The sequence below is a fragment of the Microchirus variegatus genome (genome assembly GCF_963457635.1).
Source record: "Microchirus variegatus genome assembly, chromosome: 4".
In the NCBI taxonomy this organism is placed as follows: domain Eukaryota; kingdom Metazoa; phylum Chordata; class Actinopteri; order Pleuronectiformes; family Soleidae; genus Microchirus; species Microchirus variegatus.
The window spans coordinates 24,710,607-24,733,998 of NC_139805.1; the positions used below are offsets into that span (position 1 = coordinate 24,710,607).

The 23,392-nt window shown below is 41.0% G+C and overlaps 1 protein-coding gene across 2 annotated transcripts in view; it reads left to right on the forward strand.

Annotated features, from left to right (window-relative positions):
• The window catches only part of nlgn1 (neuroligin 1), a gene marked incomplete at both ends in the record, with an annotated part of 275,858 nt that overhangs the window by 113,514 nt on the left and 138,952 nt on the right, over positions 1-23,392 (forward strand). The gene's annotated exons all lie outside the window — the stretch shown is intronic.

A 23,392-nucleotide genomic window follows, 5' to 3' on the forward strand; every position in this document is an offset into this window, starting at 1 on the left:
CATCCTTCCACAGAGAGCCGATTACCAGGCGCCTGACTACAAACTGCATGTGTGGATATCAGAGCCCCTGTGATGGTGTTATTTATTGATCAAAGCTATGCCCTCTGCTAATGTATCAGTGTGTGTGTGTGCATGTGCAGCAGGCGGACATGTGTAGCACCTGGATCAAAGTATTACCGCCGCAGTCTGTATGCCGGGGAGCAGGTGTGTCTTCACTCTGAACAACTGTCTGTGAGTGTGATGATGTTTTTAAAGCCTCCATTTGATCCATCTCATGTAGCTCCTAGCAAACCAGATTTAACACCTGGTTTCTCAGTCTCGGGTCGGCGAGCTTTCGAGCTTGCCGAACACATTTCAAACCATCGCGAGCATGGGATGAAGGTGAGACGGAGGGAGGGAACAATGAAGAGGGAGCTTGATTTAAGTCTCGACGGGGGTTTTCCGCGCTCCGCGCTATGTGACATTAGCTGTCCGATTGGTTATCAGCATGAGTCACAAATCTGCCATTGCCATATTTTTTGAGGTCAGATACGAGCATCTTGCTGAGATGCCAGCAGCCAAGAGAAGAGGGAGAGGGGTGTGCAACATCAGGGTGTAAAAAGGAGATAAATCCTGTGTGTGTGTGTGTTAAATATTTAACGATAACATATTGGCCTATCATAGCATCTGTGAATTGCCAGATCTCCCTGGGAAAAGAGGCTTTAAATATCAGTGGGATTTACCTGGTTAAATAAAGGCGAGTATAAGGGTATATGTCATTCTAAGGCAGGGGTGTCAAACTCATTTTTCTTCAGGGGCCACATACAGCATAATTTGATCTCAAGTGGGCCGGACTAGTAAAATAATAGCATAATAACTTATGAACAATAAGAAGAAATATAAGTGCAATTTCAACAATATTATGCCTAAATTTACCATGTACACATCACATTGGATCTATAAAGGCACACACATTTAGTCACAGGTATCTGTAAGTGAAAAATATTGTATTTGACATCGGCATTTCAACAAATTCATCCTGTGGGCCAGATTTGACCCTCTGGCGGGCCAGTTCTGGCCCCCGGGCCGTATGTTTGACACCCCTGTTCTACGGTGTGTGATAAAAGTAATTAAAATGCTGTTAAACATTACGAATATTGTCCATTTCATTTGAAAGTTGCAGTATGATCAGCCTCCATTTATACAGGACAGAATAGCCCTTTTTAACTGATCAAGTCTCAAGAATCTGGTTGAAATGTGCACCCTCTCATTCCATCTGGTCTGTCTTTAACGCTGCATATTTCAGTCTTATGAATCCAAAGCCTGTACTGTACTATCATACAAACAGTACAGTGTTAAAACTGATACTTTTAAAAAGTCTATTGAAACAAGGAAATACATAATAAAATATTGTATACTATATACCTTCCTACCTTCTTACCTACTTACAACACCTACAGACATACGTAACTACATACACCTCTCACCTGCCTACCTACCCTCCCACATACCATCTGATATCTTTATCAGAAGTATTTTCTTTTTCCCTTTTCTAAGACTGGATTAAATCATAATTGACTAGTAAATGTCCCAAAGCTCTACACAACAATCCCCTCCGGGATCTTGTCCGTCACTGACTCGCTTTTCTGTGCGAGAGCAGCATCTTCCTGCTAAATAGTCTATTTTGCAGAATACATCTGCCATATTGCCTCCTCGCTTTGTTCTTACACAAATCCCATAATCCTCTCAAAGGTCAGCCTTCCCTTTTCTCACTGCTTCCGCTCTCGCCACATGCCCGTATTCATTTAGTTTCCCCCCAGTGGAAATATCGGAACAATACAGAATGGCGGATAAAAGAGGAATCGGGCAATGGAGGAGAGAGGAGACACGAAGAGGAAGATTCTGTTGTTTCAGCCTGAAGCATCACTGCCGTAGCTCCCTCTCTTCATTTGAATTTGCTGCAGTTATTTATGAGGAAAGACAACAATAAACACTGCACTGTCAGAGCTGGTTTAAAACATTGATAATCGAGAATGTTTAAGGTCTATCAGTAAAAGTGACTTTTAAGCAAACTTTCACTGAAATACAGTGATTTTTGAAAGTCACAGTATCACAAGTATATTATATCAACTTTCGTAAACTCACCATCCCTGTCTAAACAGCTGGGGTGAGGTGATTATATGTGGTTTTTTTTATGTTGAACAGCTCATATTGTTAGAAAAACAACTCATGCCAGTAATTAAATCAAGAAAATAACACACACGGTAACAAAGGATGTCAAGAAAACACTCTCAAGCCTCTTGTGTGAGGAAACCCTCTCCATGAGTGAGAGAGAGAGGGGGGTACAATGTCATCATAGCCGCAGACTTTGCTGTTTGATTTGCATGTGTAAAATTAATCTGCAGCATATTGCATCCTGCTGATGCTAATTAGAGAAGTAACCATTAACATCAGCCACTTAATCATCAATATTAATATGCATAATTATTAATAATTCTTCCCCCCCACCCCACTCCAACCCGATGGCACTGCGGGGCCTCAGCTACTTGTGTTCACACCAACATCGATCTTCATTACACACACACTACTCCAGTTAATCATCTCGCTCTCTCTCTCTCTCTCTCTCTCTCTCTCTGTGTCTCTGCCGGCAACCAAGTATCAGTACAGGGTCGTTGCATATTCAAGGTTTGGTTCACGCAGAGTCTTCATGGACAGCTGTTGATCAGTGGCATTTCTTGATTCTTCAGCGAAAGACTTAGCCCTGATCTTTGGCAGAACATAGTGCTACACATACACACTGTAGATGTGCTTAATGTGCATGTTGGTGTGTTTGAATGGCATAAAAAGGTATCACATAAAGGACCCAACGCTCATCGTGGGAGTATGTTTCCATCACTGACATTAATAACGGGCCTATATATTGGATTATGACCACCACCAATGTGGTTGTATCCAGTCAGGCTGCAACTGAACATTCAATATTAATCCGTCAGTTATATTCTCCAAAAATCGATCAATCGATCGATCTACGATTCCTCAAACATCTAAATGACTATATTGTCAAATGTCTTGTTTTGTCCACAAACCGGCAGAGACGCCTCTCGCGCTGATGACGTATGAGTCCCTGCTCTATCACCTGTACGCTTTGTGAGTCTTTGTGTGGGAATGTGTTGGTGTATTAGTGAAGGGAACTGGAGCAGAGATCTATAAACGCTGGCCTTGCAGGTTCATAACTGGCCCCGTGGGAGCCGTGAACTGGGCGCGCTGTTGACAAGTTGTTTGTGTGTGTGTGTGTGCGCGTGCGTGTGGGTGTGTGTCCATAGCTTCTCTGATGGAGAAATGAGAGCAGAGGAGCATTTCATTTACTGCCCCAGGGAGACCTTTCCACTGTCATACATTTATTGATACTTGCACTTTAACCGCTGCTGACCCAGCTTATAGCCTTAGCCCAGCCTTTGGAAGCCCGCATGTAACCCAGGTTATCACAGCCTTCAGTTTTATGCCCCCCAGTGTCCTGCATTCCCTGGGTAGTGATATGTGTCTGAGAATATGACAATCTCCACTGGAGTTCATTACATTTCTGATAGAGCAGTCAATGTACAGCCAATGTACCTAAGTGTAAGTCATATGGAGGACACTTAAAATGACTTTAAAGTTGTTTTTAAAGTATTATCTTATTTTGTATCATGTCAATAAAAAAAATACTTTTTTTTTCAATTATTAAAGCCTGGGTCAGTAACTTCTCTCTGCTCCACATCCAAATAAACATCAATAAATGCAGTACTAATGAAGTACTAAGTACTCATGGACCTGTCTACCTACACACACACACACACACACCATGGTCTTGCTTTTGCCGCATCTGAATAGATTCATCACACACACCAAGTTTGCGACGCCCACAATGCTCAAGCAAACACGCTTTAGCCAAAAGTTAACAAGTGAGTCACAAAATAGCCCGAGACAGCGCTGCCAAAATTCAGGACTTTCAATAGAAAAGAGCTGAGCTGTGATGGGAGGGCTGAGTGGAGGAGGTATTTGTTTATACACCCACTGACCGTTGCTTAGCATGACATCCTGGCACTGGTAGAGGTGACATTAGCAGTAGGATAGAACACTTTTTGGGGAGGCGTAGCTTTGACAAGACTGCTCTACAGGAGGGAGTTAGAGGCTGCTCAAAATCTGATTATCCCAGGTACTTGGAGGCAGGCATGAAAACCCAACATTATCCCCTTCAGTCACAGAGACTGACGCTGAGCTTTCAATGTTGTTTTCTTCATTTATTTTTAGTTTGTATTGATAACACATACCTCTATCTTTAACTGTGTGTGTGTGTGTGCAATTCCAGGCAATAGAGCAACATCTGTTGTGCCTTAAGGTCAGACAGAGCCTCAGTTAGGGGTCTTTCCCCTACAGCGCACACACACACACTTTTTCTCAGTCACACGTGTGTTTGCACTTTTCAAGTGTGTGTGTGTGTGTGTGTGTGTGTGTGTGTGTGTGTGTGTGTGTGTGTGTGTGTGTGTGTGTGTGTGTGTGTGTGTGTGTGTGTGTGTGTGTGTGTGTGTGTGTGTGTGTGTGTGTGTGTGTGTGTGTGTGTGTGTGTGTGTGTGTGTGTGTGTGTGTGCTGTAGTCAGGAGAAACTTTTCTGGGTGCTGTCCGTTTAATGGCTGATCAACATAGAGAGGTTTGAAAATAACACAACTCTCTCCTTTACTGCAGTCCTGAGAGCAAAAAACTCAAGTATCATCTTACGATTCAATGTACACTCCATTTTAGTCTGTTCTAAAACATTATCTCCATCACTACATACCTCCTTGAGGCTTTTGAGTAAATACGGCCAATACTCAATATTTCCGTTAGAGGCTAACATGGCGACCATCGAAGAGGTTATTGTTTTGAGTTTGAGTTTCAGTAGCACTGAATGCAAGTCGTCTCATTAATGGTGAATATTACTCTGTGTCGCCAATGAGGGAGATTGATGATATTTCAATATTTCCATATGTCCACAACTTTTGACAACTAGTTTCTCTGGATAGGCCCTACAGATTACAAATGTCACGTTCCACAACGTGCCAGTGAGTGATGCCGAGTGCCCGACAGTCACTCTCAGCCAGCAAGCTCTGGCAGGCAATTTTAAATGCCCTCATACTCTTGGTCGTTTTCCTCACCAATTGGGCAACTGACTCTACACTGCCCCCATGATTGCTCCATTTTTTTTCCATGATCGTATGTTCTCCTGCGACGTGCACAACGACAGACTGAATTAAGTCATAGTACCGATGAAAGACTCTGTCCGTCTCCGTTTTTCTGCGTACAATATTGATGGGCCTTTAGATGATCACTCATTGCACTGCACCATCTCCAATACCTCTTCTGCAACTTTGCTGAACTTCACGTTTACATGCAAGTCTGCAGAGTTGTTCCTTACTTTGAAATCTACAGTATGAAATACTTTCACACGTTGCTTTTCAGAGGCTTTGGTATCATGATTTTCCGCTCAGGAGATCAGTCTAGTTTGCTTGTGTTCTTCATTTTCACAGCAAAACTTAAGAGGTTAATCCTGGTTCCAATACCAAAGTAACATTTTCAGTGGACTTAAAGCCAAGCTGTGGTCAGTGTGCCCTCTGCTGGACCGTGTTATTATAATGTCAGATGGCGTGATGGGCTTCTAGGCTGTATATTTTGAGCTGATTTTTTTATGGTTCATATTTGAAATTTCCACCCGTTTGAACGGATATAATAGATAAATAAATAGGTAAAATACCTAGAAAAAGACATAATTTGTCTTGAACGGACAATTATATCTTACAATGTGTATTTGAAATTAATAAAAATGTGTTAAATCTCAGGAGTCAATATTGAAATATTGTTAGATTCTTCTTCAGGCTGTTACTGCGTGAAGAACGATTGCCAATATGGCCACAAGCCAGAAACTGTAGATGTCTTCATCCGTGTGCCATTGTGTAGCTCCACAAACCTCCATCGTAAGACGGCGCATATTTTACTGCAATGGTTCCTGAAGTGCTAGCCATGAAGAATAAACAAGTTGATAATTTTTTTGTTTGTGTCCACAGCCGTTCTTGTTTAATCACCGTCGTAAAGACACATCAGTACCAAGACGCCGTTGAGGACACAGGTACTTATCCTCAGCGCTAGTCTTGTGTCATAATACACACTCTGCCGTGAAATACACAGCAGATACTGCGAGTAAACACTATTATCTTCATTGTTTTGGATACAGAATAACAGTTTCTTGGCACTGTAAATTGAGTTGTAATTTTTCTGCAACCCCCCCTCTTGGTGGCCAAGAGAATAAAATAGTCAGAGCAAGACTTACACACTCATTGACCACTTTATTAGGTAAAGACGACACATAATAATAATTTCTCGCATTCAGAGATGGTCTTTGCATACCTTGGTTGTAAGTAGTGTTTATTTGAATACTTCACTCCATTCTCCTCTGAGCTCTGTCATCAACAAGGCTTGTTTTCTCTTTTTTGGACCATTAGCGACAACATCACCGGAGCTTTAAATCACCTTTCTTCTCCATTCTAATGCGTCATAACTTCATACATTGAGTTGTTTCCTGGTGAGTGTAGGTCATCAGCATCATCTCCGGCTTCCTCCCACAGTCCAAAAACATGCAATATAGGGATTAAGTGAATAGGACACTCTAAATTCACCATAGGTGTGAGAGTGTATGGTTGCTTGTCTATGTTTGAGTCCCTGTGATGGATTGGCGAACTGTCCAGAGTGTGACCTCGCCTATCGCCCTGTGTCAGCTGAGATTGGCACAGCCCCCACCACGACCCTCATGTGGAGAAAAAAGATAGGATGGACGAATATAGCATCCTGCTTTACACTTCAAATTAAAGGAGTAATTAGAAGCAACATATAATAAAGCTCATGTTCTTGTACTGTATCTTAACTGTATTCTGTACAGTCTGTGTACATACAGTGGCTTCTTACACTCACACTGCAACGTATCTTGTAATTAGTGGGGATCATAGCTGTAGGAACATGATGAAGTGGTGACCTTCAGCTCTTTTCTGTAAAGATATATGCAGTTGTTCAAGTAAATTAAGAAGTAATCAAATCTCAAATCCCTAAGAATTTGATCAGATCTTCTCGAGCTTACACTTCTAGGTCTGAAAATCTGCAGTAGACACATGGCTAAATCTATATTTTATGCAAAACCTCCAATTAGGCACTGGGGGAAGATTAGCTTAAACTGCGATATTACTTGACACTGTCCAAATTAGTGTGGAGGATAAAAATGAAGCCAAAAGTGCTGATCTCCTATTATAGGTGCCGTGCATTATGGATTTGAATTTCAAACTCATCAGTGCAGCAGAACGTGTCGCCGCTATTCCAGGCCTGATAGTCAGCAGTGACAGTGGGCAAACGACGGAAAGGCGCGTTGGCACGGTGCAGTCTCACTGCGAGGCCTGCAATCACATTCGGGTGATTGCGGTTTGCCTGGTTTGAAGGGAATTGATTTAGCAGCTTGAGCCTGCATGTGGAGTACCTCTCTGATATCGGCGGGTTTGGAGAGCAAGATGAAATGCGAGAACAACACATTTGGCAAGGGAAGGGAAACAAAGCACAATCATGACAGTTTATTGTTACTCTGTGGCCTGATGTAATCCTGTTAACTGTCACTGGGATTTCAGCATCTGCACAACGGTGTTTATTGACGCTTGGATGGAACATCACAGTGCGGTGGTTTGGGCAACTTTAGTAGTATTATTAGTTTCTATGTGTCTTGTTTCCATTAGTCTTGAACATACACAGTATAAAACGCCATGAAAAGTAAAGTCACTGTGGGAAACTGGTATTTTCTCAAGTGGACATAAAGGGGCGACTCTACTGGTTAAAAACAAGGTTAGTTTCTCTGTAACTAAGTCTGTGGTTTTCTTCCTTTTGTAAATTAAAGCAGAATATATATGCTTGAGGGCATGTTTATGGTGTGATTGACAGCTATTACTGGACAGTAGATGCATGGCAGTGGGTGCAGGTTGGGGTGCAGTGGTGAATATGCATTCACTTAGCTCCACCCCCCTTACTGATGCAAATTATGGCAGCGTTTGAGTAATAATTGTGTTGCTTTTCATTTGTGGAACATGTGGCCTTCTAATGTCACTCATAGGAGAAACGTGATTAATCCTATCTACGATAGGTTAAATGCCATTCAAGACTTTTTGATTTGCATGAATTTGGACAGTGCCGACATAGCATTCTCATGGCACCACTGCTGAAAATCATTCTTGCAAAAACAATGTTTGCTTCTGTTTTCAGACACGAAAAAACAAGATGAAGAAAACTAAACTTGGTTCACAAACCAGTGGATGACATCACTGTGACGTACAAACTGAAACCTGTTTATGGCAGTACAGATTATAATACAGGTCAGATCTGCCAGCATTAATAATCTTAGGAAGCTTTCAGTCAGTTCACATATTAGGTCAAACCAATCTTCTTATTTTTCCCCCCTTTGTGTTTACACAAACCTCTGGCTCAGTCTCTCTCTCTTTTAAAACATGGGCTCGTTCCCTCCAGCAAAAGACCTCCGCAACCTCCTCTGACCGCAGTTATTGATCTCTTATCAAGCGGTTTCTGTCCGAGTCTGTAGCCTCAGTCTTTATGAGGCTGATGCAGTGTGTGAGCAACAGTATCACAGCACGAAATCTGCTGCACCACCATCCCAGTGTGCTTAAATTAGCGGTGTCAAGGCAACCACACAACTGTTTTCTTTTCCTCCGCGGTGCCATCGGCTGAGGCCCACGGCAGTTAAAGAAGACTGCTAACCATTATTTTCACATGTAGTTGTGTGTATTGTTAATATTTGTTTGTCTGGGGGCGAATAAAGAAACCCAATAAAAATTAAATGGTTTGAATCTCAGATACATAAACTGATTTGTTCAATACGCATTCTCGTGTTTGAGATGAGAATGTATGGTGTGCATTGTTTCCCACGACCACATACTTCTGTTGTCATCAATAGCAAAGTACAATATTTACACAATGGTATTGTACAATAGAATAAAAAGCACCAAATACTACTACAAAGCAACTAAGATCTTATGCCAGAGATGTTAAAATGCTCTGTAGCTCACCATCATACAGTGATTTATTATGGATTATTTGGCAGCCTTCGTCTTTCTAGTCGTTCTAGGACCTAATACGTATCAAATTTAACATCCTAGTGTATGTACTGATAGGATAGGGTGGGTTCAATTAATATCATCACATCTATCTTTGTGGGTCAGTCAGTCACCAAATCCACTCCTGCTCTCTGTCTGTATACAGGACTGTGGATGGACGTTCACGTTAAAATTAATGTGTTTGGAAGGTCATGGTGCCGCTCTAAATGTGTACCATCATGTCATTGACTTGAAGTTGAATGGAGGACTTTTATTCGTTCATGCAACAATAAATCCCAGTGTCCAAAATACTTGTTTTATGAGTAATTATCAGTAATTTATGACGTGTTTTATGGGTTTAATGTTTCATTTTATATGTGCTTTTCGAGTCTTTCCTCCTATCTTGTGAAGTTAGTGCCACTTGTGTTGACACGCACTAAGGCGTCTAGTTATTGGTTATATTCCTGCTAAACACCTATTCAACTGAAGATGTTTATGGGACATGGCACCGATGTGTTTTTTATATAGTTTATAGCCACAGGCAGCGCAGCGAGTCTTGTTTAAAGATGCTGTTAATCACAACCATAGAGCGTCCTCATTTGTAGTTAAACATGCAGCGCTCCTGATGCAAGAGAGACTCACTGGAAACAAGGTGGAAGTGAAGGTACGCCACAGGAAGCTGGCACGTTTGAATATGTATATGAATTGATTAGGTAAGGGACTGGTCCCTCCTCAGGCGATACTGGGACATAAGGGGTAAGAAGGAAGGAATTTTAAAAGAGGACAGGAAATTAACTTGGTTTGAGGTTGAACTGGTTTTATACCCCTGTGCCACAGACAGCGTTAGCTAGAGGTGTTTTATTTCTGTTCGTCCACTTGTACATGCATATATAATGTCTGTCTAATTTTTGTGAAAGTGACAAACTTTGGCTTGGACTCAATGATGATGTAAAATATATTTGTTATCCAACACAATCCCAAATATGATATAAATGCATCACCGAGCACCATCAGCATGCTGTAATGAATGTTTACTACACTCTTAGAAATAAAAGTAAAAAGTAAAACCTTATAAGGTTTGTCGGCTTGTCCTGATAGGAGAACCATTTTTGGCTCCAGGTAGAACCTTTTATAAAGGTTCCACCTGGAACCCTTTTGGAGGGTTCCACCAAGAACCCTTTTAAAATTCTTTATTCAGGAAAGGTGTTTTAAAGGGTTCTCTGGATCTAAATGGTTCTTCTTGGAACCATTAGTGTTACCAAGAACCCTTGAAAAACCCTTTCTTCGGGAAAGGGTTTTTCAGAAGCAAATGGCTCCAGGTAGAACCTCAGCCCTTGTAGAAGGACCCTTTTGGAACCCTTATTTCTAAGAGATTACACATCTGCTATGTGACCAGGACATGCGAGTTATTATTTTGTATGATGTATGTTGTATTTAGTTATTATGTTATAATATTTTATAAAGTTGAAACTCAAACCTTAAAATCCCATTCAAGTTCAATATATACAGCCTAGAAGTGCATCAGAAAACATCCAAAATATCTGCCAAATGGTTCAGCAGAGGGCGCTGTGAGCGTCATTGATGTTACGTTGACGGAAGCGTTCTTCCGCGTCTTAAAGCGACACACTAAGCTTAACCCAGATATTTATCGTAAAGTTAAACTCAGTCCTTTTCTTGACCCGAACCTTAACCTCAGTCCTATCCTGATCCCTAACCCTAACCCCAATCACTGACTTTTATTTCACACCTTCTCTGCTGTGTGGGTAAGTGGGTAAGTGGGCCGCTAGTGGGTTCATGTTGGAGTCAATTGGAAGTCCTATTTGTCTCTTTCTCTTCAAGACAACGTGTTGACAGAGCACGACTATATTTATGACGCTTTAGGATCCTCCTGAGTGGACAATCATGGCATTAAAGTGTATTGGGTTCTACACCATAAATGACCAAGTAGTCAGTATAGTTGTAGACTAACCTGTTGGCTTAGCTGAGAGCTGTTAGAAGTTGAGGATTTAAAGTCATGTTCATTGGAACATCAGGACAGAACAACAGACGTAAGAACAAGTGACAGCTTTAACAGTATATGGGACATCAAATATGGGCGTGGAACATCGTACAGGTAATTTCAAGCAGGGCTGATTTTTGAATGAGCAGCGTGACGGTTTGTTCTACACAGTCTCTTTCTTCTGATCTGTCTCTCTCTCTCTGCGCTATCATCTCACATTTGTCAGGCTCCCTTGCTCTATGTATTTTTTTCAAATGCAATTCAAATTTAACAGTGAGTGATTGTTTTCATTAGCGGATGACAATAAATGGGATATTTAAACAGTTGACTGGCTTTTCAATTTCACATCTCGGGCATCACGGGCCACGCTCGGGTTTGTAACTAGCTCAGCCAGCAGCACAAGCAGAGACGGAGGGATGTGGGGATGAGGGGATGAAGGGGATGAAGGGGAAGAGAGGACGCAGTCAATAATGGTTACAGCAATTAGAATTTGGACAAAGGTGACATGAGTAAATACTGTATATGAAATGACGTGTATTAAGATAAAGGGATTGTTTCAGGTGTTTTCAGTCCAGGAATTTCACCACAAAGAGCCTGATTGAAATGACATATTCTGGATGGAAAATATTGTTATTCAACACTTTTTTCATCTCAGATGTTTGTCTTGTAATGTGATTTGACCAGGCAATAAATCCAGGCCAGATTACACCAATATTGATGCTCACTTTATTTAGCCGTACCACACAGATTCTCATCCTCCTCTCATCTGAACTCTGTGAAAATCACCACTGTAATCCACTCAGATTGTGTGACGTCTGTGAGCATAGAAACATTCATTCATGGTTGAAACTGTGGTGATGTGGTGAACTCTGTTTCCATTAAAAAAATAAGTCCATGCTCAGAATGTAACTTGTCTGGACGAAACTTTTTGCTGTTGTTTTGCCGTCTGTGTGTTCTCTGCTCTGGGTGTTTTTCCTCTCTGTCTTTGATACATGAGGCAGGTTGTTTGATAGAGACATGACGGCTTCACACAGTGTGTGTGTGTGCGTGTGTGTGAGAGAGAGAGTGTATTGACAGCTCCAGATTGCTGTGAAATGCACAGACAGAACAGTCTATTCCCATTTCAGTCTGAAGCACAAGCAACATCCATCACCACTGACAGAGATGGTGTGTGTGTGTGTCTGCGTGTGTGTGCGAGATCTTAATTCTGAAGTGAGCTTTTTCTTTATGTTTAATAGCAGGACACATCACCAGACAGAAGATTTTCAGTGACATGATGCAGATTTTCTCTTCGGTTGTCTTCTATTATTCCCTCAAAGGACCTGACCCTTACACAACCTTTCCAACACACACACACACACACACACACACACACACACACACACACACACACACACACACATAATAACCACCCAACCCTAAACTTTATTTTAACCTATTTTACTATATACACTGAATCGGTTGCTCTTTATGCATGCCTACATGTATTGTCCCTGTCAAATAAACCAAGAAATAATCTAATATATATATAATAGCCAGTAGCCAAACTTGGCTGGTAACTGAAGGGTTGACGGTTCAAGTACCCACATCGACAGGGTGGGGCCTAAAGCTTGATGGTAGAGGCAATAATCGGAGGTTAGCACAGCAAACTCTCTCAAACTCTCAACTCAACAAGGGCTGCTCATGTTGCGAATGTCACCTTTCTGTATCCAACTAAAAACATCAGAAACTAGAAAAGCACTCGGAGAGCGCAGACCTCCGCCAAGGCAGCTCAGCCCCCCACTAAATAGCGATGATAGCGTCTACCGATCACGCCCAAAATGTAATCACTTGTTCCTGGTCCCATTGCAGACATTTCCTGAAAGTGTCGTTCGAATCGGTCTTGACTTTTAGAGCTACGTTGCTAACTGACAGACAAACTCCGGCGAAAACATACCTCCTGGTGGTCATCGAAGAGCATATGTAGGATGCTACAGTACCACAGACAATTATTCAAGTATGTGCCCTTCTCTTAAAAATTGACCATTAGCCTCCATAGTTCCAGGAGCTCTGACTTATCTCTCTTTTTTATAGACTACTCTTCAGTGCCTATATTCTGAATCTATTTTAAAATAACACCCTTCCTCCTCCCCATTTCCCATCCCTTCCCTCCCCCCCTCCCACCGCCCATCTCTCTTTTTATCTGATTAGATCCAGAGTTATAACTCGGCCTAGCTGATCTATATAGTTGTCTATCCTGTTTACAGGGGCATCCATTGGATTATACTGGCTCTTCTGCTTACATCTAGTTAGGCTTGGAGGATTGATGGCTCTCATGCACACACACACACACACACACACACACACACACACACACACACACACACAGACAAGTGAATGCATAAGGGCATCACATACACACAAACAGCCACAAGCCATACTACGTACAGTGTGGTGTATCTACACCTGCATATGCACAAGTATTTATAGAGAAACATTCAAATCATGCACATGGAGAGGCCATGCAGACAGATGGTCGCCCTCGGGCTGTGTTTGCATTCTGCAGCCTGAAGAAAAACTGGAATGTGATTCAGTGTTGCAAGACATTTCTGAAGGAATCGATGGAAAAAAGTGAAGGTTGGGGCTGAGGGGGCACTGTTAAAATTGTTTTCTTTTGCAGAATTATGAAGGACACATGATGACGGAGTGTAGATACTGAAAACTCTACCATTTGTACTTTTGATGAAAAATATAAGGGTATTTTTAGCTTCTCGCAGAGACTGGGTTGGGACCGACAGATGGGTAGTGGGAGATGGTTTTTGGCCGGTTTTACTTATTCAAAAATAACATTAGATTTTTACCAAAAAAAAATTGTAGTCAATAATTCTAGTCAGAAACTTATATTATGCACAAATTTGCTCTCGTTACAGTATGAAGTGGGTCAGCGTAGTTTTTTTTTAAAAAGTGGGTCCCCATTTCAGTTTGGGAAACAATGATCTACATTTTTTTTTTTCCATTTCCACCATCGAAAGGATTATTTATTTATGTTGATGTTGAGATGATGATATTACAGGACAATATGACAGTTTTTGTTTAGGGTTAGGTGTCCTTAATTGTCTCGATCGTGTGTGCTTCGCGATATACTGCACTTTGGTTCCCAGCATTTCAGTCGCTCGTCTCGAGCCAACTTTTCACTTTTGTTCATCTGCTAGGAGTCATCGATTACGCAGTGCATAAGCAAAACATGGAGGAGATTAAAATGCACTATTTTATTAGTGCTTGAGCTAACCCACGTCCACTGTACTTTAACATACTGTTGTGCTCTCTGTCCTTTATTCAAACAGAGGCAAAACAAAAAGCAGTTAAACTGTTTAAAAAGGTGAATAATAAAAGGTTGAAGCAAAAACATTAACATGAAAATGTACCTTATTGTTACATTTTACAGAATATACTGTTAATGTGGCAACAGGATTCGTCAAAGAGATTCAGAAGCAGAATTAAAGTGAAATGATATCTTCAAAGTTGTCACTCCCTGAGCTGTGACTCCGTCGTCATGCCCGTCTGAAAATACAGAGTTATTCACACTGAATGTCTTCGATTAAACACTTCAATTGATGCGTAGTGATGCACAATTGAATAAAAAGAAAAAAAAAACACTGGTTCAGTTTGACTTAAACACACTCGCCGACCCCGAGATGAAAAGCCGTTATGTTCCAGAATCGCTGTGACTCGTGGGAGCTCTGTGTGATCACGCTGCACCGTGCTCTTGTGCAATTTAATGGCTGTTGTGGCCCGAGCACATTTCTGTCTTGGCTGTCCCAGAATACCCTGGGTGGATGTTGTTGTCGCTCCATATACTGTAGCTTTTTTCGCTGCATTTATTAAGTTTGCTGCTTGGCGCCAGGCTGCATCTCTACTTCGCTGCTGAGCCAGTCTATATAGCTGCAGGAGGAAGAGGAGAAGTGTGATTCTGCTCTAATTTTTGGGCTCTTGACTTGAAGAGATTGCTCAGGCAATAATTGCAGAGCTCGGGGTGAATCAATCTAAATGGAGCAGGTCTGGATAATGCTCCTCCACTTGACTGACTCTGTTCCTTCCTACTTGGTATTTCCTCAGTTGACTCCCTGGCGCTCAAGTGACTGTTAAATAGACTTGAAAGAACACACACTAACACACACAATCATACACACACATGCATGGACAAAATGTTCCTCCGTCAAGTGCTCAAATAAACGAAAAAAAACGAGTAAAATTACTCTTAACGAGTAAATTGGATGTTTCAACACGCTCAAAGGTGACAAATCTCCACACAATACATGTATTAAATGAATGTTGGTGTCAGCGTGGTGAAATATGACAGGAAGTGAAGTTGCAAACATTTAATAACCGTTCAAATCCAAACTCATCATGAAGTCTCAAGTAAAAAGGGAATTTCAACACTTCATAACTTAATTATTACTTCTTGAAATACATAAGGTTATTGCAGTGTAACACTTGTTTTATTTGGGCCAGTGAAAGGGAGACAAGCATTTGCAGTAATTAGCAGGTTATGTGGCTAAAAGCTTAGAAACATATGTAACATGAAGGAAAACACAATATCTTTCTTTCTGAAACTAATCGATCCAGTAAATGTATTAATATATTTATTATTATAATGATCAATAATGTGCATGTTTTACAGTTATTTACAAATTCATAACGTCTAGTGGTTTTCATGACTTATACCAATCATTGTTTCAATCAAATACATTTTGACTACAAATTAAAAATTAAAAAAAAGATGTACCCACAACTTATATGTAAAAAGACCTGCACATAGTGTTTTATAATTTCACTGTTTAACAATTTATATCTTTTTTCATCATGTCATTTCTTATTTTATTAAAAATGTCATATTTATTTTACTAGATTTAATGACACTGAACTTTTATTATTGGTAATAAAAGCTATTTCACTTCTCTATATCTTTTATTAACTTTCTTTCATTGTCTTATTTTACTATTATTGCTTTGGTGTTTGCATTAATTCTCAGAGTCTGAAACATCAATTTATTTAATGTGTTTTTGTCGATCACCGGTAACGCCTGATAAACAGCATTCACTTTGGGAGAACAAAGAAATGCTTCATGAATATTGGTTGGTCGGTGGAAAACGGTCTGATATGCAAATCTTCAAGGACATATTTAACACTAACAACTTAATACACTAGAGAATTACACACACACATACTTGAACCAATAATGAATAAGTCAGAGAAGTGTGTGTTTCCCCTGTGAGTGCACTTTAATTAAATTCCGCTGTAAGAAAATATTTGATGAAAATGAAAGTGTCCAACATGAGAAACTCTGACCACACACATGTTTAATCAACTCCGTGGATAATTTGACATACATTTGACAACACAAAGTACCAAGGTAGCAATCAGGCAATTTCTCATAACCCTAATCCCAACATAGGTGGCACATCACACATGATTTTACCTCATAAGTCAAATGATACTGGTACTAAACTTTGCATAAAGTGTGTATTCTGACTGCATGTTTGTGCCCTGAAGCTGCCATCACAGGTGAATCCTACACAAGCTGCTGATGGGAATTTCTCACTCTCTCTCTCTGTCAGTCTATGTCTCTCTGCTGCCCCAGGTTCACTTCACACCATAACTGGATTCATCTAAGTCAAGGGTTAGATAAAGAGCAGTGGGAGGGACAGCAGCAATAAAAGAGGAGAGAAATCCTCCTTTTCATCTCAAGCCTCTCTCTCTTTCTCCGCCTGATGTCTCTCCAGCTCTGTGAGCTCGTGTACACCCGGGATTTGAGCACTGTGTCTGCGCCGCGGGTTCTCTGCGAACCGCCGCCGTAATCCTGTTTCCTCTTTCACACGCTCTATGATGGAGTCTCTGGGGTGTGTTCATGCTCGGAAATAGTTTGTGTGAGCTATTTCATGCATGTTGTCTGCCTGTTTGTGTTCACCTTCGGTGACATGAGGCATTTGTGTGTGTGGATCAGGGCTCCAGGAAGGCAGACATTGTGGTGATAAATTGTCGACCCCAGAGGTCAGCGTGTGAGCACGGTGCATTACTGTGATTGCAGCCGATAATGCACCGACAGACTCCGCGCTGTGCCCCTTCTAACCCAATCACAACTCTGCTGATGGCGAGTGCCGCCATCTCTGCTGCTTTGATTGGATGGGGGGTGGGGGGGGGGACTAGTGATTGATGTGCACTTGAACCTATTCCAGTGAGCTATCGCGGCCGCCGTTAGTCTTAAAGACGAGACGCTGCGGCCATTTTTCACCCGTAGACATCATTGTCTGTCCCGTCCAGCCTTATGCTGGCCCCACACTAGAGGATAATTGGTCAGATTTTTGGGCCTGATCTGCCCCCTCCAGACAAACTTGGGTGCGTTCAGAATTCTATTTAAGAGATAGACGCAATCTTCCAGTTGCAGAACAAACTCGGAGAAACTTGACTTTTGCGGTAAGACCGGCGCCATCATGACGTTACCTGCAACCACGCTGCTATCAGACGATACCAGCTGTCAATTTCATGTTGTCCACTCAAATGTGCCCTGCTTTATTGTCTATTTTCTTCATGGGGCCAATCCCAGCCGACATAGGGCGAAAGTCCGGGAACACCCTGGACAGGTCGCTAGTTCATCGCAGGGCAAACAAAGAGATTTTACACATTCATACCAAAGGTAAATTTAGAGCATTCAATTAACCTCTGTATGTTTTTGGACTACACTCTTAGAAATAAGGGTTCCAAAATGGTCCTTCTACAAGGGCTGGGGTTCTACCTGGAACCATTTGCTTTGCCGAAGTGAGAAGCAGAGTAAAATGAGAGGTTTTAGTAAAGAGATGTCTAGGCGTTCTCTCTTTTGGCACAGTTTGGCACCATCACCAGGGTTTTTCAAGGGTTCTTGGAAACACTAATGGTTCCAGTGAGGGACCATTTTGATCCAGAGAACCCTTTAGCATTAGCTGAAAGTGTGTCAATTCAATCTATGGAGTGAAACCATATCAATACATAAATACATCCAGGTATAATTATATATTTTGTGCAGTACCACTGCCAATTGAATATTGTGACATCTGTCTTGAAAACCTGTCAGAACCATGAACCGCTTCATGGACTTCATGACTGATTCCACATATTAGAAGGAAAACATAAACAGCTTGTCACACAGTGAGAGACATTCAGAGTGGTTTCTTAGTTAATCCATAAATAATTAGTTTCATAATTAGTTTGTCAGCGTGGGATAGGGGATGATACAGTGACAGTTTAGGTAAATGGTGATCTGCACATTTTTTTATGCATTAAAAAGCATTAAATTGAAATATGTGAAATACCTCTTTTAAGTTTTCACACTTGAGGGAGGTGAAGTGATAAAAGGTGAAGGAGGTGTAAACAGAATCAGCGAATAAAAGATGGCTTTTAGGAAATTAGAGACTGAACTGGACAGACAGTTTTCAATTATTGTGTTCAATTACTTACCAGAAACCAGAGAAAACCCACGATCAGGGCACGAACCAGCAACCTTCGCCATTGCGTTCCCCTTGCACCAGATCCATATATGACAATTCCACATAGGTGGACAAACAACACGGCAGCTACACACATTCAAGAATCTCATGACAAGATATTAGCCATGAGTCGAGGCCTCGTTTGGCACAGAGATCAACGCTCTCGCTTTTCCCCTCAGGGTTTTCATATACATATTTATTACCAATTATTTTATTTCATTCTCAGCTGATTTCTAATTGACGACATACTTGCTCCCAAGCCCTGCGGCGATGTTGGGAGTCCAATATTACTTCAGTATCCGCTTAATGACTGCAACATATGATCCTCAAGTCCTTGCTCATTCTGCGCTCCTCCATCAGATCTCTTATCTGCTGGTCACGCAAAGACAGACCGGAGTCTCTGTTCCACTGTCTTTGTCAGCATCTTTTCACATCATCATAATCCTTAAGGATTTCAGTGTTAGATTATTTGATTATTTGCTTGATGATAAAAAAAAAGTATAATATACAATATAATATATTAAAATACAAAACTAATATTTTCTTTAATTAATGATTGCGTTGCTTCTTTCTACACATAAAGACAATCACTCAGGAAGAAAACAACAAACAAATGACAAATTATGGAAAGCTTAATCTCCATTTTATAATCTCTCTCTCTATCTGAACAGCCTCATGATTAATCTAACAGATTATTTTAATGGCATTATTGATGAATAATTAATCAATAGCGTTGTGAAACATCAATGCCATAAAATGCACCTCATGCTCAGCATGTGACCATAATCCATGTTCATTCAACACACAAGCAATACATAAACAAGGCTCTTATTTTCTTTATAGCGAGCCTCTTTTCCTGTTTGTGTGTGGATCACAGTAGACGTGTGTCTGTGTGCGTCGGTTTGTTTACTGCAGAGAATATTAGAAACATTGCTCCTGTAGCTCCCTGCATAATTCTCCGTGCTGGGGTAGACTCACCGGTTTGCCTCATTTCTATGGAGAAACATCTCCCGGTGTTTGAAGACACTAAAATAGAAACTGTACAAAGTATGTCAGGAAAAAATAAATAAATAAATAAATAAAATCAGTGTTCCTGTGTATTCCTGCCTCACACACACATACTGTATATGCACACGCTGCAGTCGTGGAAACGCTGCTCTTCTGTCTGCTTGACTGATACTTCTTCAACCCTCCAGACAAACTAAAAAATAAAAAATAAATATGCAAAACTAAATAAATCAGTAAATAAGAGCTGGGTCTTTTTTTAAAAATGTTTGAAGTGGTTGTATTTGGAGATTTGAGAGTCTTCCTGCACAGAGGCAGAAGTGTCTTCCCATCTCTGCAGGCTTCGCTGTCAAACCGTAGCAGTTGCTCGTCTTTCTACGAACCAAGAAAAACATTGAACGGAGCTGTGAGACTGTGCATCGCGGCAGAAAGACGCAGCATGTTTTATTTCGTGGCATTGTTTAACTACATTTATGTTTTAAAGTCTGAGGGGGGGGGGGGAAAAGCTGGACTCAAAGCATAAGTTAGAGCAAAGCTGACACCTGCATGTACTGGATGTGTGGATGATGGAGGTTAAATAAGCATGATACTATATTTAAAGGTGCTTATTCATGACATTTTGCAGTATATTGTATATATTTTTTCCCGTGTGTGAATTTATTCCATTGCACCTTTATTCTTTATCGCCCCTGAACTCATCATCACCGCAGAAGTGATAATGCAGCATCAAACTGTGAGAGCTGACTGATCGAGTTTGAACGCATGTGACGCCGAACAAGCTTATTAATTACGACTGGCTGTGAAATACAAACGTGCCTTTGCAGATTTAATTACAAGAAATTTAAAATGTGAGTCCTGATTTGGTTAATTTTATGCACATTGACGAGCAGAATTATCGGGAAAAACTGAAATATGAATCTGTCATGAAATAGATGTCGGCTCCATCCATCCATCATGTGGTCATCAGTTTATATCCACAGATGTGTTCTTCAAAATCCTCCCACTGACTTATTAATATTTTCCTTGTGTGCAGGAATATGGTCAACTAGTGCACGATAAAAAACACTATCGGGGAAACACAGTATTTATCAGCAGATTTGTTTGTTTGCTAATTTAATGAATGCACAAACATGAGGAAACATAGATTAAAACAGTCATTTTCAACTCTTGCCACTGCATGAGGCTATAAATTAAATAATAAAACATTTATGTTATCCTATAAGTACATTATTGTTATTGTAATACTGAATAAAGTTAGGGTAAAGTAAAAAAAAACACATTTTAACACGCACTACTTCCATGTATCTTTATTGCAGGCATGGGAATATATGTATAATTTATTTCCCAGGGCTGCTCTGCACAGCTTTAATGTTGTTGTTATTATTATTATGGTATAGTGTCAGGATTCAATGTGCTCGTTTGCAATGGGAATGAGTGTGAAGTGCCAGTGTTTTAAGATGACATTTGATGTGATCTTCTTGTTTTAAAGAAATGTCAGTTTTGCATCAGATATTCTCTGACGTGACAGATCCCCCATGTTATTCTCTTCCCCCAAAGAGCTCAACATATAAATCCAATCTTTGCAATCCAAGCCATAGGAGAAGGATGTCCAGGTGCCGGCTTTGAAAATGTAAAGTCGCCCAGTGATTGACAGTGCCATAATAAGACTGCAGCACATTTAAAACCAGTGGAATCAGTTGTCCTCTACTCGAAAAGCTAAACTTTATCACACATTAAACTACAAGCATAGTTTGTAAGGCTTTAAGTGTTTAAATGCTCTCGTTTAACAGTCAGTGTGGTTTGGTAGCATATGAAAGCAGTTGGGGAAAATGCAAGTGTATGGCTCTTTCCTGGAGGCAGGGTGTACCAGTGTAAGCTCAATCTGTAGTCGACGAGCAGGAAATACAAGCAGGCAAAGGAAAAATAATTTTTCACAATAGATTTTTCCTCTTCCCTTTCTTCCTTCCTCAGCTCCTGACCTTCCCTCGCTCAGTTTCTTTCCCTCCATCTTCCTCTCCCAGTGCTCTCTGCATCACTGTATTATACTCCATCCACCCCCCCGACCCCATAACAAGGGACAGAGGTGACGGCCAGTGTAACTTCACCCAATCAGTACATGTCTTGGAGAGCTGCTGTGGGTGAACATTAATCTGTATTCTGAGTGGTGGAGCTGCAGACAGAACCGTGGACACGTTTCATGAGATAATCCCTGACTATTTACCAAATCCAGAATACAGTGTTAATGGCAATATTATATTCTGCCATCTTCTATCTTTGTGGCATAAATGTTTTGACATAATCATTTTAACATCGGGGGAAAATAATTGTTAAATTGGGCGTTTTGAGCATATTATTATCAGCATGAGCCAAATGTGATCGTCATAGTAACAAGTTGTGATCATTGAAGCACAATCCCTAAATAACACTTATAATAATGATAATAATAATACTCATTTGGTTATCTCTTTTGTCTCTGATTGTACCAGCTGCAAAATCTTCTAAATATTAACATAACACTAAGCACTGCTTCTTGCCTTGTAAGTCTGGAGATGAACCTCAGTGAAAATATACATCAGGTGTTGTCATGGCTTCCCGTCGTCCATGGAGGGATTCTGACCTCACCCGTGTTAATGACTTCACTGTCAGGGTCGCCGAATCTCAAGATGTAGTCATTTAATTCTGTTTGCGCCGTAGGGCGATCATCATCTGGACATTAAGAGCCTCTGCAATATGTGGCACTGTGCCTTTAACCTCTGACCTTTCACCTGTAAGAATAAGAATTCTCCATCACACCAGATGTTTCCGTCAAAACCCGCCCCCTGACCTTCATCTTTCGGTTATCTGGACAAATGATACTGTTATTGATTTTTTCATGTTACATTTATTTTACCGTTGCTCTTTGAATGTTTGTGAACCAGAAAATGCTGGTGAATAGCACTAGCATTTATAGCTAAACCCCTAATAAAGACTAAGTAGCCTCAGGAGGAGAGAATGTGTGTTTTAAATCCAGGCATCATGGTGGACCAGTGCAGGGTAACAGATAAACAAATTCACTTCATAAACGTGTTAAACTCCTTCAGCAAAGTCTAGCAAAGTTAGCATTTCTGCTGATGAACAGAGCATTACAACACTACGCTGTGTAGCTACTTACTCCGTACACTGTTAGCATTATGTTTAGGGCTGTGCAAAACATTAACGCGCGTTAACGCATGACACGTTTCCATGACGACTGACCGGAAATAGACGAGCATGACGTCATGTTTACGTGCCGCGACACCGGAGTCCAGGCACCGTTTACCAGTTAGCTCCGTTAGCTGCATTAGCTCCTTTTAGCGCCTTAACGCGCCTAATCTTAATTACCAGTCAACCACAGCTTTGCCATTCATGCACACTTTAATTTAACCATTTAAAGCACTTCACACAGTGCCGGCACAGCCGGAGCTGGGAATTGAACCTAAACCTTCCATTTAAAAGACACCTCACTTTACCACTGAGCTACCTTCTGTTGAAGAACCTGCCCTCCGATGGTGAAAAGAGCATTAAACTCTCCACCCCTTGCGTTTAGGTTTCCAAATTACAGAAAAGTATCTTCAGCCTCAGTGCAGCAGCGTACTTCAATATCCACAGTACAATCAGCTGATTTCAGTGTGAAGTGTGTGTTTTACGTAAATGTGGAGGAACCGAGGAGAAGAGTGAAGTGAAGGACGCTCTGTGAGAGCCAAGTGCGATATGAAGAGAAGGAGTGTGAGGGTCGGGATGGGAAG